Here is a 13,308-nt window from a genome sequence, read left to right on the forward strand (position 1 = left end):
TGACTAAAAGGTTCCTTTGAATTAACATGTATATTTAAGGCCTGGCAAACCCAGTCTTCAAAGGATCCGAAAATGGGCCAAAAGACATGTGGTCTTAAAGGCTCCTTTGGCCATTCTATCATACAATACTGGACCATTTTTAATTTACTTTTTTCCTTTTCTGGGGCCCCTATCGTTCCAATTTCTAATCATTATCCCTAATGGACTTTCTGGTGGTATGTCTGGTAATTTGCTCCCTTTTCTCTGGTCCCGGGTCTTCAATTTTGTCTGACCCATCTAGGAATTTTACTGTGGCAATTCCTACAGCCCTTGGTTGCCTTAGTGAGAGTGTCTTGCAAGGGGTTTAGGACCTATCACCCACCCACGAATCCTATAAGAATCACTTCGGTCCTTCACCGGCCAAGTCCCTCGCGGGAGATTGGAACCGCGGTTAGAAGACCTCCACAATCGCTTCGGAACTACGTTCCGTCTCAATCACACTCTCACACACACACAGGCAACCGAATCCCACCCAACCGAACGGTATACGCCTTAAATACTTACGACTCCGTCGTCTTCGTTCGGATCTTCGCGCGCAGAATTACGGGCAAAATATAGTGCTGTAGCCGGCAAAGGGAGCTCATAAAAAAATCTAAATCTTTGCTTGCCCTTATTCAGGTTCAAGATGGTGTTAGTCCCGACCTGACTCGAACAGGAGCCACCAAATGGTGGGGGTGCCGCTCCTAGATCAAGTCAGAATTCAGGAACCAAGACCATCCCGGACGAGCCCCCAATTGTTATAAATGACTGAGTCCCAAATAGGATTACAATCAAAGTTTACAGTTTATTAAACGAATAGAGGCAAGCAAACAGCGCTGGGTGCGCCGGGAGTCTCTGCTCCACCAGGACGCACACCCGTTACGTAAGGTGGCTGGTTTTTATGCTCCTAGGCTAATACATATGCATTACTACTTCTAGAAGAGGCAGGGTTATTATAATTGGTTTCCCGAATCCGAAGTCCTCCCAGGTGCGCCTGCTTATCAGTCTCTGTTAGTCTCTCGGGGGCCGCTTGGACGGGGAGGCTCATATTCTTCCTCCTTATCTAGTGGTCTCTTGGCCGGATGTCAGAAGTTACTGCACGTCCGTGCAGAGTCAGCAGTTTTTCTCTGAAGAAATCCCTTTGTTCTCTTCTCACCTAAACCCAGGCCTCAATGTTAACCCTTCAAATCCCTTAGTGGCATGAATTGCTGGACCATTCCTTACAATTCCTCCCCTTTTTTTTAATATCATCAATTCGTGTCTCTTCTTCAACCTTTGTTAGTAGCAGTTGGATTTCATCAGTCAGTTCTCGGGGTGTCCATTTCTTAAGCATCATTATCGACACATCACCTTTTCTCTCCCAAAGTCATCACAAATTGGGTGCTATTTATTATTCGCAGTACCAACAACGTAAAGCAAGGTATCATACAAGGTATAAACAATAATGTCATTACACCACATAAAAATAAAAATAGCATCCTTTTAACCCATGGTCCATCGGGCAACCATGAAAAGAAATCCCAATCCATACCCTTCCAAGTTTGTACTGGGACGTGGGCTAACTTCCTAATTTCCTTTGTTATCTGTTTAACCACTTTTCCATTATCATCAATTTGTAAACAACAATTAGAATCGTTCAATTTTCCACACACTCCCCCTTCTTCTGCTAGTAAATAGTCTAAGACCATTCTACGTTGAAAGATAGCATTCCTCATCTGAGTGGATTGATCAGCCATAAGATCCAAGGCCGTCGCTGTTTGATTGGTTACAACTTCGAGGATAGCTTGCAACCTAATTATTCGGTTCAAATTATAAATAGGTTCTCGGGCTCCTGATATCAACTCATTCGGGTTCCAGGTAGCTGGCCCATAATGCTGTATGATTCTTTCAGGAGGCCATTCATCCTTTCCCCTCTTTTGGGCACTATCCCCGGATAAGGAAGTATCAATAGATCGTTTCATTCTGTTCAGGTCATCATATAATCTTATTCCTAAATGATTTCCTTGTGTTTGTGACAATAAAAAGAAGAAGGGTCTTATGTACCCCACAGAGCATATTCCCGACCAGTTTCCGGGTAGCCTCTTGTAAGCATGTTTGCCACACACCCAATAATGTCCCTTTAGGGCCCACGTCCCGTTTGGAAAAGGACTATCCCATCCCTCTTTATCCCTTGGGGCGTGATAATACAGAGTGTCCTTGTTACCGAGTGGTCCTGTTACAATGTCTGCCCCGTTTGTACTCGTATATGCGCACTTCCAAGCTCCCGCATCGGGTTTCCACTTACAGTCACAATTCAGTTCTCTTTGGCGGCCTGTCATATTATAAGCTGACCAGAAATGTTTAAAGAACACTCGCCTCCCATTCTCATCCTGCCATTTCCAACGATAGACCCGCACCACATGCTATTCCTTAGTGGTGTTATCACGCTGACAGCTCAAGATTTGACCATCAAATTGTCCCCCCGCTTGTGCTCTTGCCACAGTTTCACATCCGGATCCAAAAAATTCTCTATATGAGCATTTCAGCCAAGTCCCGTTTCTCAGCTGAACATGTGTGGCGTTCCATTTCCCACTACGTGCTGTACAGCTTATAGGACTACATCCAGGATCAGTACAATCATATCCGGGGGACAGAGTCCAATTGCAAATGTTTTTTCCCACCGCCACTGTTCCTGTTCTGTTCAAGCAGTATATACCCCGAGCTGACGAGTGCAACTGCCATGGACCTCCTTCCTCTTTCCAAAATTGCGTCCCATTATGAACTTCGCTCAAATTACTGACCCACCACTTGGGTTCGACCTGGCCTGCTACCTAGGGCCAACTTTCAGTTCCCCCCCAGTCCTCCACAAATCCAGCAGTTACTAAGGTTAAAGGCCTTGGCCACTTCCTCCCCCAAAGTGAAAAAGTTATTCCTCCATTCCTGCCCATGGCCCAATTGCCCCTGTAAAAACAATACCAGAAAGTATAGCATTTCTTATCCTTTTTCGTCGTCCAATCTTGAGAGTGTGGGAAGCGCCTTCAATCATGGGGTTGGGCCCGCTTTCAGAGCTTGTGTTACCATTCAGCCCTTCAGGGTGATCCAGCTTCTGGAAAAACTAATCACAATTTTATTATGGGTTTAAAAGGTTCTCATGTTATTTTTCTCAGGACAACCTGATCTTAGCGCGGGAGAAGTCCGGTCGAGGCCCTCTCACTCGGCGGTCAATACCCATAGGGGTTGCCTCCCTCGGTAGACCACACACACCGCAGTGGAGGGTCCTACCCCGGTCTTGCCTTCTCCCTTTCCTCCCTTCAGACTTGTCCTCTTTATCCAGTGCCCTTAATTCATGCAGAACCTCATTGCTGGGATATCAGTTCCTCTTTAGTCTCAGTTTCAGTTCCCCAGGAGTGGACTCAACCCTCCAGGCTTCGGTAGTTATTGGTCCTTTTATTCTGGATTCGCTGGGTCCAACCCCTTTCTGCTGTTCTCACAGCTGATTCAGTAGTAAGTAAAACAAGGTACGGTCCCTCCCATCGGGGGTTCAATGATTCTTCTCTCCAGGTTTTTATTAAGACCTTGTCTCCTGGTTGTATTTTATGAATAGCAAGTCCTAAAGGTGGTGTTTGAGTCATCATCCCAATTTCTCTTAGCTCCTGTAATCTCCTTCCAATGGTAATTATATATTTCTGGATACTATGATCCTCAACTGCATTGTTCCCTAGGGGCATCCCTTGAGAATAAGGCATACCATATAACATTTCATATGATGATAATCCAGTCTCACTGTGTGGTTTAGTTCTTATGTTTAAAAGTGCCAATGGTAAGCATTTCGTCCAGGGCAGCTGTGTCTCGATCATTAACTTAGCCAATTGTTGTTTTATTGTTTGATTCATCCTTTCTACTTTCCCTGAGCTTTGTGGGTGCCACGGGGTGTGGTATTCCCACTGAATACCTTTCAAGGGGTACATCCTTTGAATCTTTGTGGCTGGCGTGAGTATGTTCGATTATTTCCACACAATTGTGTTCCAACGGTCCTTCTTCTGGAACAGTTCCTAGAAATACTGCTGGATATAACAGGTTAGTCGTTTTCAAGGTTATGTCATCTTGTTCAGTTAGTATTGCCTGATATTTCATCATCCGGCTGGGTGATAACCAGTGCCCCCCCCCCTTTGTTCCAAAACGGTTGTTACCATATATGGTCCAAAAACTTCAATATGTTTTCCCATTTGAAGGCAAATAATTTTCTACTATCTTTATCAAGAGGTATGCAAAAGAAGGCATCCTTTAAATCTATCACGGTAAACCATTTATATTTCTCTTTCACAGATGTTAACAATGTGTAAAGATTAGCTACTACCGGGTGAATATCCTTTGTTATTTCATTTATTGCTCTAAGATCTTGTACAAATCTATACTCGCCATTCGGCTTCTTTACTGGAAAAGTTGGAGTACTGTATTCCGATTTACATTCTTCCAGAATCTGATATTTGAGAAATTTGTCAATAATTTTCACTATCCCCTGCCTGGCTTCTATCTTAAGTGGATATTGTTTGATTCGAACAGGTTTGGCTCCTTCCTTTAATTCCACCTTTACCGGTTGTGCCAGTTTCGACTTCCCTGGTACATCTGTTTCCCATACTGTTGCTATAACTGCATTTTCTACTTCTCTTGGAATATTAACAAAGGGTTTATCTTTGATCATTAGGATTTGTCCTACTTTGGACTCAGGTACCTTCATTATTAATTCTCCATCCTCAAAGGTTATTGTTTTATTGTTATTAAGTTGGCTAATAGATCCCGTCCCAAGAGTGGAATCGGGCATTCTGGTACATACTAAAATTCATGGGTTAGTTCCTTACCCCCAAAACGCAAATCAAGGGGTTGTAAGAATGACCATTCCTCCTCTTTCCCTGTGGCTCCAATTATTGTAGTTGTCTTAGCTCCTAATCGTCCTTTTAAGCTATTTAACACTGAATATGTTGCTCCTATTACATTTACTGACTAATTAACACAAAGAAGCTCCCATAACCAAGAAAAAATTCAAGCCTCTGTCTTCGTTTCCTAGCTTTATTTCAACTAGTGGACCTGCTAGGGTAGATGCCCCAGGTCCCCATCATTCCTGACTGTTGTAAGTTTGTCCTGCAGCCTAAGACAATTTCTTTCTAATATCAGGGGCCGATTGGCCTGGAAAGAGGCTAGCCAATTGCCTCTGTGTTTTTTTTTTTTTTTTTTTTTTTTTTTTAAGCCAGGTCCATTTTTTTTTCTCATTGCATTTCAAAGTTGGTCCAGAAATTCAAATATTCCATAAATTCCATAGGGGTTTCTTTTGGACCTTGTTGGAACAGATTCTCAATTCCCAATAGCCAATTTAACCAGATTTTGGTATTTATATAATTTCCGGGGTGATTAGGGTCTCAGTGAGGGGGTCGGTCAGGGGAATGCAATCGCTGACAGTTCCCTGAGCGGTCCCATTGGCAATCTGAGCTCACACATGAACTCAGGTTGTTTTAAGAGTTAGCTGCTTTTCTGTTTCCACGACAACTCTCTGGGACCCATCACTGTCCCTCTGCCCCAGAGGGCTCACACCCGCGATTTAGAGATCTCAGCCTCGGGTTGAGGCGGAACTATTAACATTCCTACATCCTCTTTCCCTGCTCATTCAGCTTCAAACAGCTCTGTTAAATACTACATGCCACACAACCTTTAACACCTTCAACCTTTTAACACTTCCTTTATCTTTTTCCAGCCTGTACTTTTCTAATGCCAACACCAAAGGCTCAGTCAGGGGCCAACTTAATTCCAAACCTTTTCCCTTCAAGATGCTGAAACAACATATCAGTATACAACATTTCATCCTATTTCCCTTCTCTCCTCAAAAACAACATTAACTGCAAGACACTGTTATAGTCGATTGATCCATAAAGTGGCCATTTAGTTTATATAGTGGCCACCATTCATTGCAATACTTAGTGAAAGTCCTCTTGCTTTCTGTGCCCCCATTTCTAACAATATCCTTCCAATGTGCCAATATGCACCCAAGGAGGCTTTTTTTTTTTTTTTTAGGACGTCTTTGTTTTGGATTTTACCCATTTCCTTGATTTCCCATTCCCTTTTATTTATTTATATTAGTTACTGTCCCTTGTTTCAATTTCCACGCAAACCTTTTTATTGCAGGTTTTTACTATCTTCTCCTAATCTTCTTCCCAAATGTCCCAGTTCCCTGGAATTAAACTCTTCTTTCCACATACAGACTTCACTATTTCAGATTATTAATGAGCCCCATTCCAATCATAAATCCACAGGACTTCGGAAAAACACCTGAAGCACTCAGCCTTCTGCCTTCTAGACAAACAATAACACCTTTTTCATAAAATTTACATTTCAATAAGACCGAATTTCAAGCCGAATGCTAATTTTTCTCATGCACTTTGTTAGTAAGCCTACACAAAACAAGAAATCACTCCTGTGTATCCGTCAATATGGGGGGTTTAAAAGGTATTGAGGCCTAAATAAATTCGCTCTCCCCCTTCTTACCAAATTCCCAGGGATCAGGCCCGAACCACCAAAGTGACTCTCCGTTCTACCACTTTGATAATCAGTCAGCCCCCCTCCCCCGATACTTGGGAAACTGACCAAACACCACCGCGAATATACCAAAACTTCTAAACTGTTACTTAGATAATTCTCCCACCTTCCTCCTTGACACAGTCAAAACATTTAAGAACAAAATAGGATTACAAGGTGCACCACCGGGGGTGGATTGTTAGGATATAGAGGTGGTAGGTTATCCAATGACTCCCATCCATCATCTTTTTCTTTTTCCTTTTTTTTTTCTCTTCTTCCTCAAACTTCTCGTCTGCTTTTAGTGTAAATATTGAGGATGAAAAAGGACGTGAAGTCCTGATCCATAATCCTGCATAATCACTTTCCTCCTGACTAAAAGGTTCCTTTGAATTAACATGTATATTTAAGGCCTGGCAAACCCAGTCTTCAAAGGATCCGAAAATGGGCCAAAAGACATGTGGTCTTAAAGGCTCCTTTGGCCATTCTATCATACAATACTGGACCATTTTTAATTTACTTTTTTCCTTTTCTGGGGCCCCTATCGTTCCAATTTCTAATCATTATCCCTAATGGACTTTCTGGTGGTATGTCTGGTAATTTGCTCCCTTTTCTCTGGTCCCGGGTCTTCAATTTTGTCTGACCCATCTAGGAATTTTACTGTGGCAATTCCTACAGCCCTTGGTTGCCTTAGTGAGAGTGTCTTGCAAGGGGTTTAGGACCTATCACCCACCCACGAATCCTATAAGAATCACTTCGGTCCTTCACCGGCCAAGTCCCTCGCGGGAGATTGGAACCGCGGTTAGAAGACCTCCACAATCGCTTCGGAACTACGTTCCGTCTCAATCACACTCTCACACACACACAGGCAACCGAATCCCACCCAACCGAACGGTATACGCCTTAAATACTTACGACTCCGTCGTCTTCGTTCGGATCTTCGCGCGCAGAATTACGGGCAAAATATAGTGCTGTAGCCGGCAAAGGGAGCTCATAAAAAAATCTAAATCTTTGCTTGCCCTTATTCAGGTTCAAGATGGTGTTAGTCCCGACCTGACTCGAACAGGAGCCACCAAATGGTGGGGGTGCCGCTCCTAGATCAAGTCAGAATTCAGGAACCAAGACCATCCCGGACGAGCCCCCAATTGTTATAAATGACTGAGTCCCAAATAGGATTACAATCAAAGTTTACAGTTTATTAAACGAATAGAGGCAAGCAAACAGCGCTGGGTGCGCCGGGAGTCTCTGCTCCACCAGGACGCACACCCGTTACGTAAGGTGGCTGGTTTTTATGCTCCTAGGCTAATACATATGCATTACTACTTCTAGAAGAGGCAGGGTTATTATAATTGGTTTCCCGAATCCGAAGTCCTCCCAGGTGCGCCTGCTTATCAGTCTCTGTTAGTCTCTCGGGGGCCGCTTGGACGGGGAGGCTCATATTCTTCCTCCTTATCTAGTGGTCTCTTGGCCGGATGTCAGAAGTTACTGCACGTCCGTGCAGAGTCAGCAGTTTTTCTCTGAAGAAATCCCTTTGTTCTCTTCTCACCTAAACCCAGGCCTCAATGTTAACCCTTCAAATCCCTTAGTGGCATGAATTGCTGGACCATTCCTTACAATTCCTCCCCTTTTTTTTAATATCATCAATTCGTGTCTCTTCTTCAACCTTTGTTAGTAGCAGTTGGATTTCATCAGTCAGTTCTCGGGGTGTCCATTTCTTAAGCATCATTATCGACACATCACCTTTTCTCTCCCAAAGTCATCACAAATTGGGTGCTATTTATTATTCGCAGTACCAACAACGTAAAGCAAGGTATCATACAAGGTATAAACAATAATGTCATTACACCACATAAAAATAAAAATAGCATCCTTTTAACCCATGGTCCATCGGGCAACCATGAAAAGAAATCCCAATCCATACCCTTCCAAGTTTGTACTGGGACGTGGGCTAACTTCCTAATTTCCTTTGTTATCTGTTTAACCACTTTTCCATTATCATCAATTTGTAAACAACAATTAGAATCGTTCAATTTTCCACACACTCCCCCTTCTTCTGCTAGTAAATAGTCTAAGACCATTCTACGTTGAAAGATAGCATTCCTCATCTGAGTGGATTGATCAGCCATAAGATCCAAGGCCGTCGCTGTTTGATTGGTTACAACTTCGAGGATAGCTTGCAACCTAATTATTCGGTTCAAATTATAAATAGGTTCTCGGGCTCCTGATATCAACTCATTCGGGTTCCAGGTAGCTGGCCCATAATGCTGTATGATTCTTTCAGGAGGCCATTCATCCTTTCCCCTCTTTTGGGCACTATCCCCGGATAAGGAAGTATCAATAGATCGTTTCATTCTGTTCAGGTCATCATATAATCTTATTCCTAAATGATTTCCTTGTGTTTGTGACAATAAAAAGAAGAAGGGTCTTATGTACCCCACAGAGCATATTCCCGACCAGTTTCCGGGTAGCCTCTTGTAAGCATGTTTGCCACACACCCAATAATGTCCCTTTAGGGCCCACGTCCCGTTTGGAAAAGGACTATCCCATCCCTCTTTATCCCTTGGGGCGTGATAATACAGAGTGTCCTTGTTACCGAGTGGTCCTGTTACAATGTCTGCCCCGTTTGTACTCGTATATGCGCACTTCCAAGCTCCCGCATCGGGTTTCCACTTACAGTCACAATTCAGTTCTCTTTGGCGGCCTGTCATATTATAAGCTGACCAGAAATGTTTAAAGAACACTCGCCTCCCATTCTCATCCTGCCATTTCCAACGATAGACCCGCACCACATGCTATTCCTTAGTGGTGTTATCACGCTGACAGCTCAAGATTTGACCATCAAATTGTCCCCCCGCTTGTGCTCTTGCCACAGTTTCACATCCGGATCCAAAAAATTCTCTATATGAGCATTTCAGCCAAGTCCCGTTTCTCAGCTGAACATGTGTGGCGTTCCATTTCCCACTACGTGCTGTACAGCTTATAGGACTACATCCAGGATCAGTACAATCATATCCGGGGGACAGAGTCCAATTGCAAATGTTTTTTCCCACCGCCACTGTTCCTGTTCTGTTCAAGCAGTATATACCCCGAGCTGACGAGTGCAACTGCCATGGACCTCCTTCCTCTTTCCAAAATTGCGTCCCATTATGAACTTCGCTCAAATTACTGACCCACCACTTGGGTTCGACCTGGCCTGCTACCTAGGGCCAACTTTCAGTTCCCCCCCAGTCCTCCACAAATCCAGCAGTTACTAAGGTTAAAGGCCTTGGCCACTTCCTCCCCCAAAGTGAAAAAGTTATTCCTCCATTCCTGCCCATGGCCCAATTGCCCCTGTAAAAACAATACCAGAAAGTATAGCATTTCTTATCCTTTTTCGTCGTCCAATCTTGAGAGTGTGGGAAGCGCCTTCAATCATGGGGTTGGGCCCGCTTTCAGAGCTTGTGTTACCATTCAGCCCTTCAGGGTGATCCAGCTTCTGGAAAAACTAATCACAATTTTATTATGGGTTTAAAAGGTTCTCATGTTATTTTTCTCAGGACAACCTGATCTTAGCGCGGGAGAAGTCCGGTCGAGGCCCTCTCACTCGGCGGTCAATACCCATAGGGGTTGCCTCCCTCGGTAGACCACACACACCGCAGTGGAGGGTCCTACCCCGGTCTTGCCTTCTCCCTTTCCTCCCTTCAGACTTGTCCTCTTTATCCAGTGCCCTTAATTCATGCAGAACCTCATTGCTGGGATATCAGTTCCTCTTTAGTCTCAGTTTCAGTTCCCCAGGAGTGGACTCAACCCTCCAGGCTTCGGTAGTTATTGGTCCTTTTATTCTGGATTCGCTGGGTCCAACCCCTTTCTGCTGTTCTCACAGCTGATTCAGTAGTAAGTAAAACAAGGTACGGTCCCTCCCATCGGGGGTTCAATGATTCTTCTCTCCAGGTTTTTATTAAGACCTTGTCTCCTGGTTGTATTTTATGAATAGCAAGTCCTAAAGGTGGTGTTTGAGTCATCATCCCAATTTCTCTTAGCTCCTGTAATCTCCTTCCAATGGTAATTATATATTTCTGGATACTATGATCCTCAACTGCATTGTTCCCTAGGGGCATCCCTTGAGAATAAGGCATACCATATAACATTTCATATGATGATAATCCAGTCTCACTGTGTGGTTTAGTTCTTATGTTTAAAAGTGCCAATGGTAAGCATTTCGTCCAGGGCAGCTGTGTCTCGATCATTAACTTAGCCAATTGTTGTTTTATTGTTTGATTCATCCTTTCTACTTTCCCTGAGCTTTGTGGGTGCCACGGGGTGTGGTATTCCCACTGAATACCTTTCAAGGGGTACATCCTTTGAATCTTTGTGGCTGGCGTGAGTATGTTCGATTATTTCCACACAATTGTGTTCCAACGGTCCTTCTTCTGGAACAGTTCCTAGAAATACTGCTGGATATAACAGGTTAGTCGTTTTCAAGGTTATGTCATCTTGTTCAGTTAGTATTGCCTGATATTTCATCATCCGGCTGGGTGATAACCAGTGCCCCCCCCCCTTTGTTCCAAAACGGTTGTTACCATATATGGTCCAAAAACTTCAATATGTTTTCCCATTTGAAGGCAAATAATTTTCTACTATCTTTATCAAGAGGTATGCAAAAGAAGGCATCCTTTAAATCTATCACGGTAAACCATTTATATTTCTCTTTCACAGATGTTAACAATGTGTAAAGATTAGCTACTACCGGGTGAATATCCTTTGTTATTTCATTTATTGCTCTAAGATCTTGTACAAATCTATACTCGCCATTCGGCTTCTTTACTGGAAAAGTTGGAGTACTGTATTCCGATTTACATTCTTCCAGAATCTGATATTTGAGAAATTTGTCAATAATTTTCACTATCCCCTGCCTGGCTTCTATCTTAAGTGGATATTGTTTGATTCGAACAGGTTTGGCTCCTTCCTTTAATTCCACCTTTACCGGTTGTGCCAGTTTCGACTTCCCTGGTACATCTGTTTCCCATACTGTTGCTATAACTGCATTTTCTACTTCTCTTGGAATATTAACAAAGGGTTTATCTTTGATCATTAGGATTTGTCCTACTTTGGACTCAGGTACCTTCATTATTAATTCTCCATCCTCAAAGGTTATTGTTTTATTGTTATTAAGTTGGCTAATAGATCCCGTCCCAAGAGTGGAATCGGGCATTCTGGTACATACTAAAATTCATGGGTTAGTTCCTTACCCCCAAAACGCAAATCAAGGGGTTGTAAGAATGACCATTCCTCCTCTTTCCCTGTGGCTCCAATTATTGTAGTTGTCTTAGCTCCTAATCGTCCTTTTAAGCTATTTAACACTGAATATGTTGCTCCTATTACATTTACTGACTAATTAACACAAAGAAGCTCCCATAACCAAGAAAAAATTCAAGCCTCTGTCTTCGTTTCCTAGCTTTATTTCAACTAGTGGACCTGCTAGGGTAGATGCCCCAGGTCCCCATCATTCCTGACTGTTGTAAGTTTGTCCTGCAGCCTAAGACAATTTCTTTCTAATATCAGGGGCCGATTGGCCTGGAAAGAGGCTAGCCAATTGCCTCTGTGTTTTTTTTTTTTTTTTTTTTTTTTTTTTAAGCCAGGTCCATTTTTTTTTCTCATTGCATTTCAAAGTTGGTCCAGAAATTCAAATATTCCATAAATTCCATAGGGGTTTCTTTTGGACCTTGTTGGAACAGATTCTCAATTCCCAATAGCCAATTTAACCAGATTTTGGTATTTATATAATTTCCGGGGTGATTAGGGTCTCAGTGAGGGGGTCGGTCAGGGGAATGCAATCGCTGACAGTTCCCTGAGCGGTCCCATTGGCAATCTGAGCTCACACATGAACTCAGGTTGTTTTAAGAGTTAGCTGCTTTTCTGTTTCCACGACAACTCTCTGGGACCCATCACTGTCCCTCTGCCCCAGAGGGCTCACACCCGCGATTTAGAGATCTCAGCCTCGGGTTGAGGCGGAACTATTAACATTCCTACATCCTCTTTCCCTGCTCATTCAGCTTCAAACAGCTCTGTTAAATACTACATGCCACACAACCTTTAACACCTTCAACCTTTTAACACTTCCTTTATCTTTTTCCAGCCTGTACTTTTCTAATGCCAACACCAAAGGCTCAGTCAGGGGCCAACTTAATTCCAAACCTTTTCCCTTCAAGATGCTGAAACAACATATCAGTATACAACATTTCATCCTATTTCCCTTCTCTCCTCAAAAACAACATTAACTGCAAGACACTGTTATAGTCGATTGATCCATAAAGTGGCCATTTAGTTTATATAGTGGCCACCATTCATTGCAATACTTAGTGAAAGTCCTCTTGCTTTCTGTGCCCCCATTTCTAACAATATCCTTCCAATGTGCCAATATGCACCCAAGGAGGCTTTTTTTTTTTTTTTTAGGACGTCTTTGTTTTGGATTTTACCCATTTCCTTGATTTCCCATTCCCTTTTATTTATTTATATTAGTTACTGTCCCTTGTTTCAATTTCCACGCAAACCTTTTTATTGCAGGTTTTTACTATCTTCTCCTAATCTTCTTCCCAAATGTCCCAGTTCCCTGGAATTAAACTCTTCTTTCCACATACAGACTTCACTATTTCAGATTATTAATGAGCCCCATTCCAATCATAAATCCACAGGACTTCGGAAAAACACCTGAAGCACTCAGCCTTCTGCCTTCTAGACAAACAATAACACCTTTTTCATAAAATTTACATT

General features: G+C 42.9%; 1 long non-coding RNA gene across 1 annotated transcript in view; it reads right to left on the reverse strand.

Annotated features, from left to right (window-relative positions):
- Window positions 1–2,092: 2,092 nt before the first annotated feature.
- LOC308184673 overlaps window positions 2,093–13,308 on the reverse strand; it is a 71,879-nt gene continuing 60,663 nt past the window's right edge. The window contains exon 3 of the long non-coding RNA XR_013942790.1: window positions 2,093–8,104. This is a non-coding gene — a long non-coding RNA (uncharacterized lncRNA). The remainder of the gene's footprint in view (window positions 8,105–13,308) is intronic.

This window comes from Anser brachyrhynchus, assembly GCF_964034855.1.
Source record: "Anser brachyrhynchus genome assembly, chromosome: W".
NCBI classification, from domain to species: domain Eukaryota; kingdom Metazoa; phylum Chordata; class Aves; order Anseriformes; family Anatidae; genus Anser; species Anser brachyrhynchus.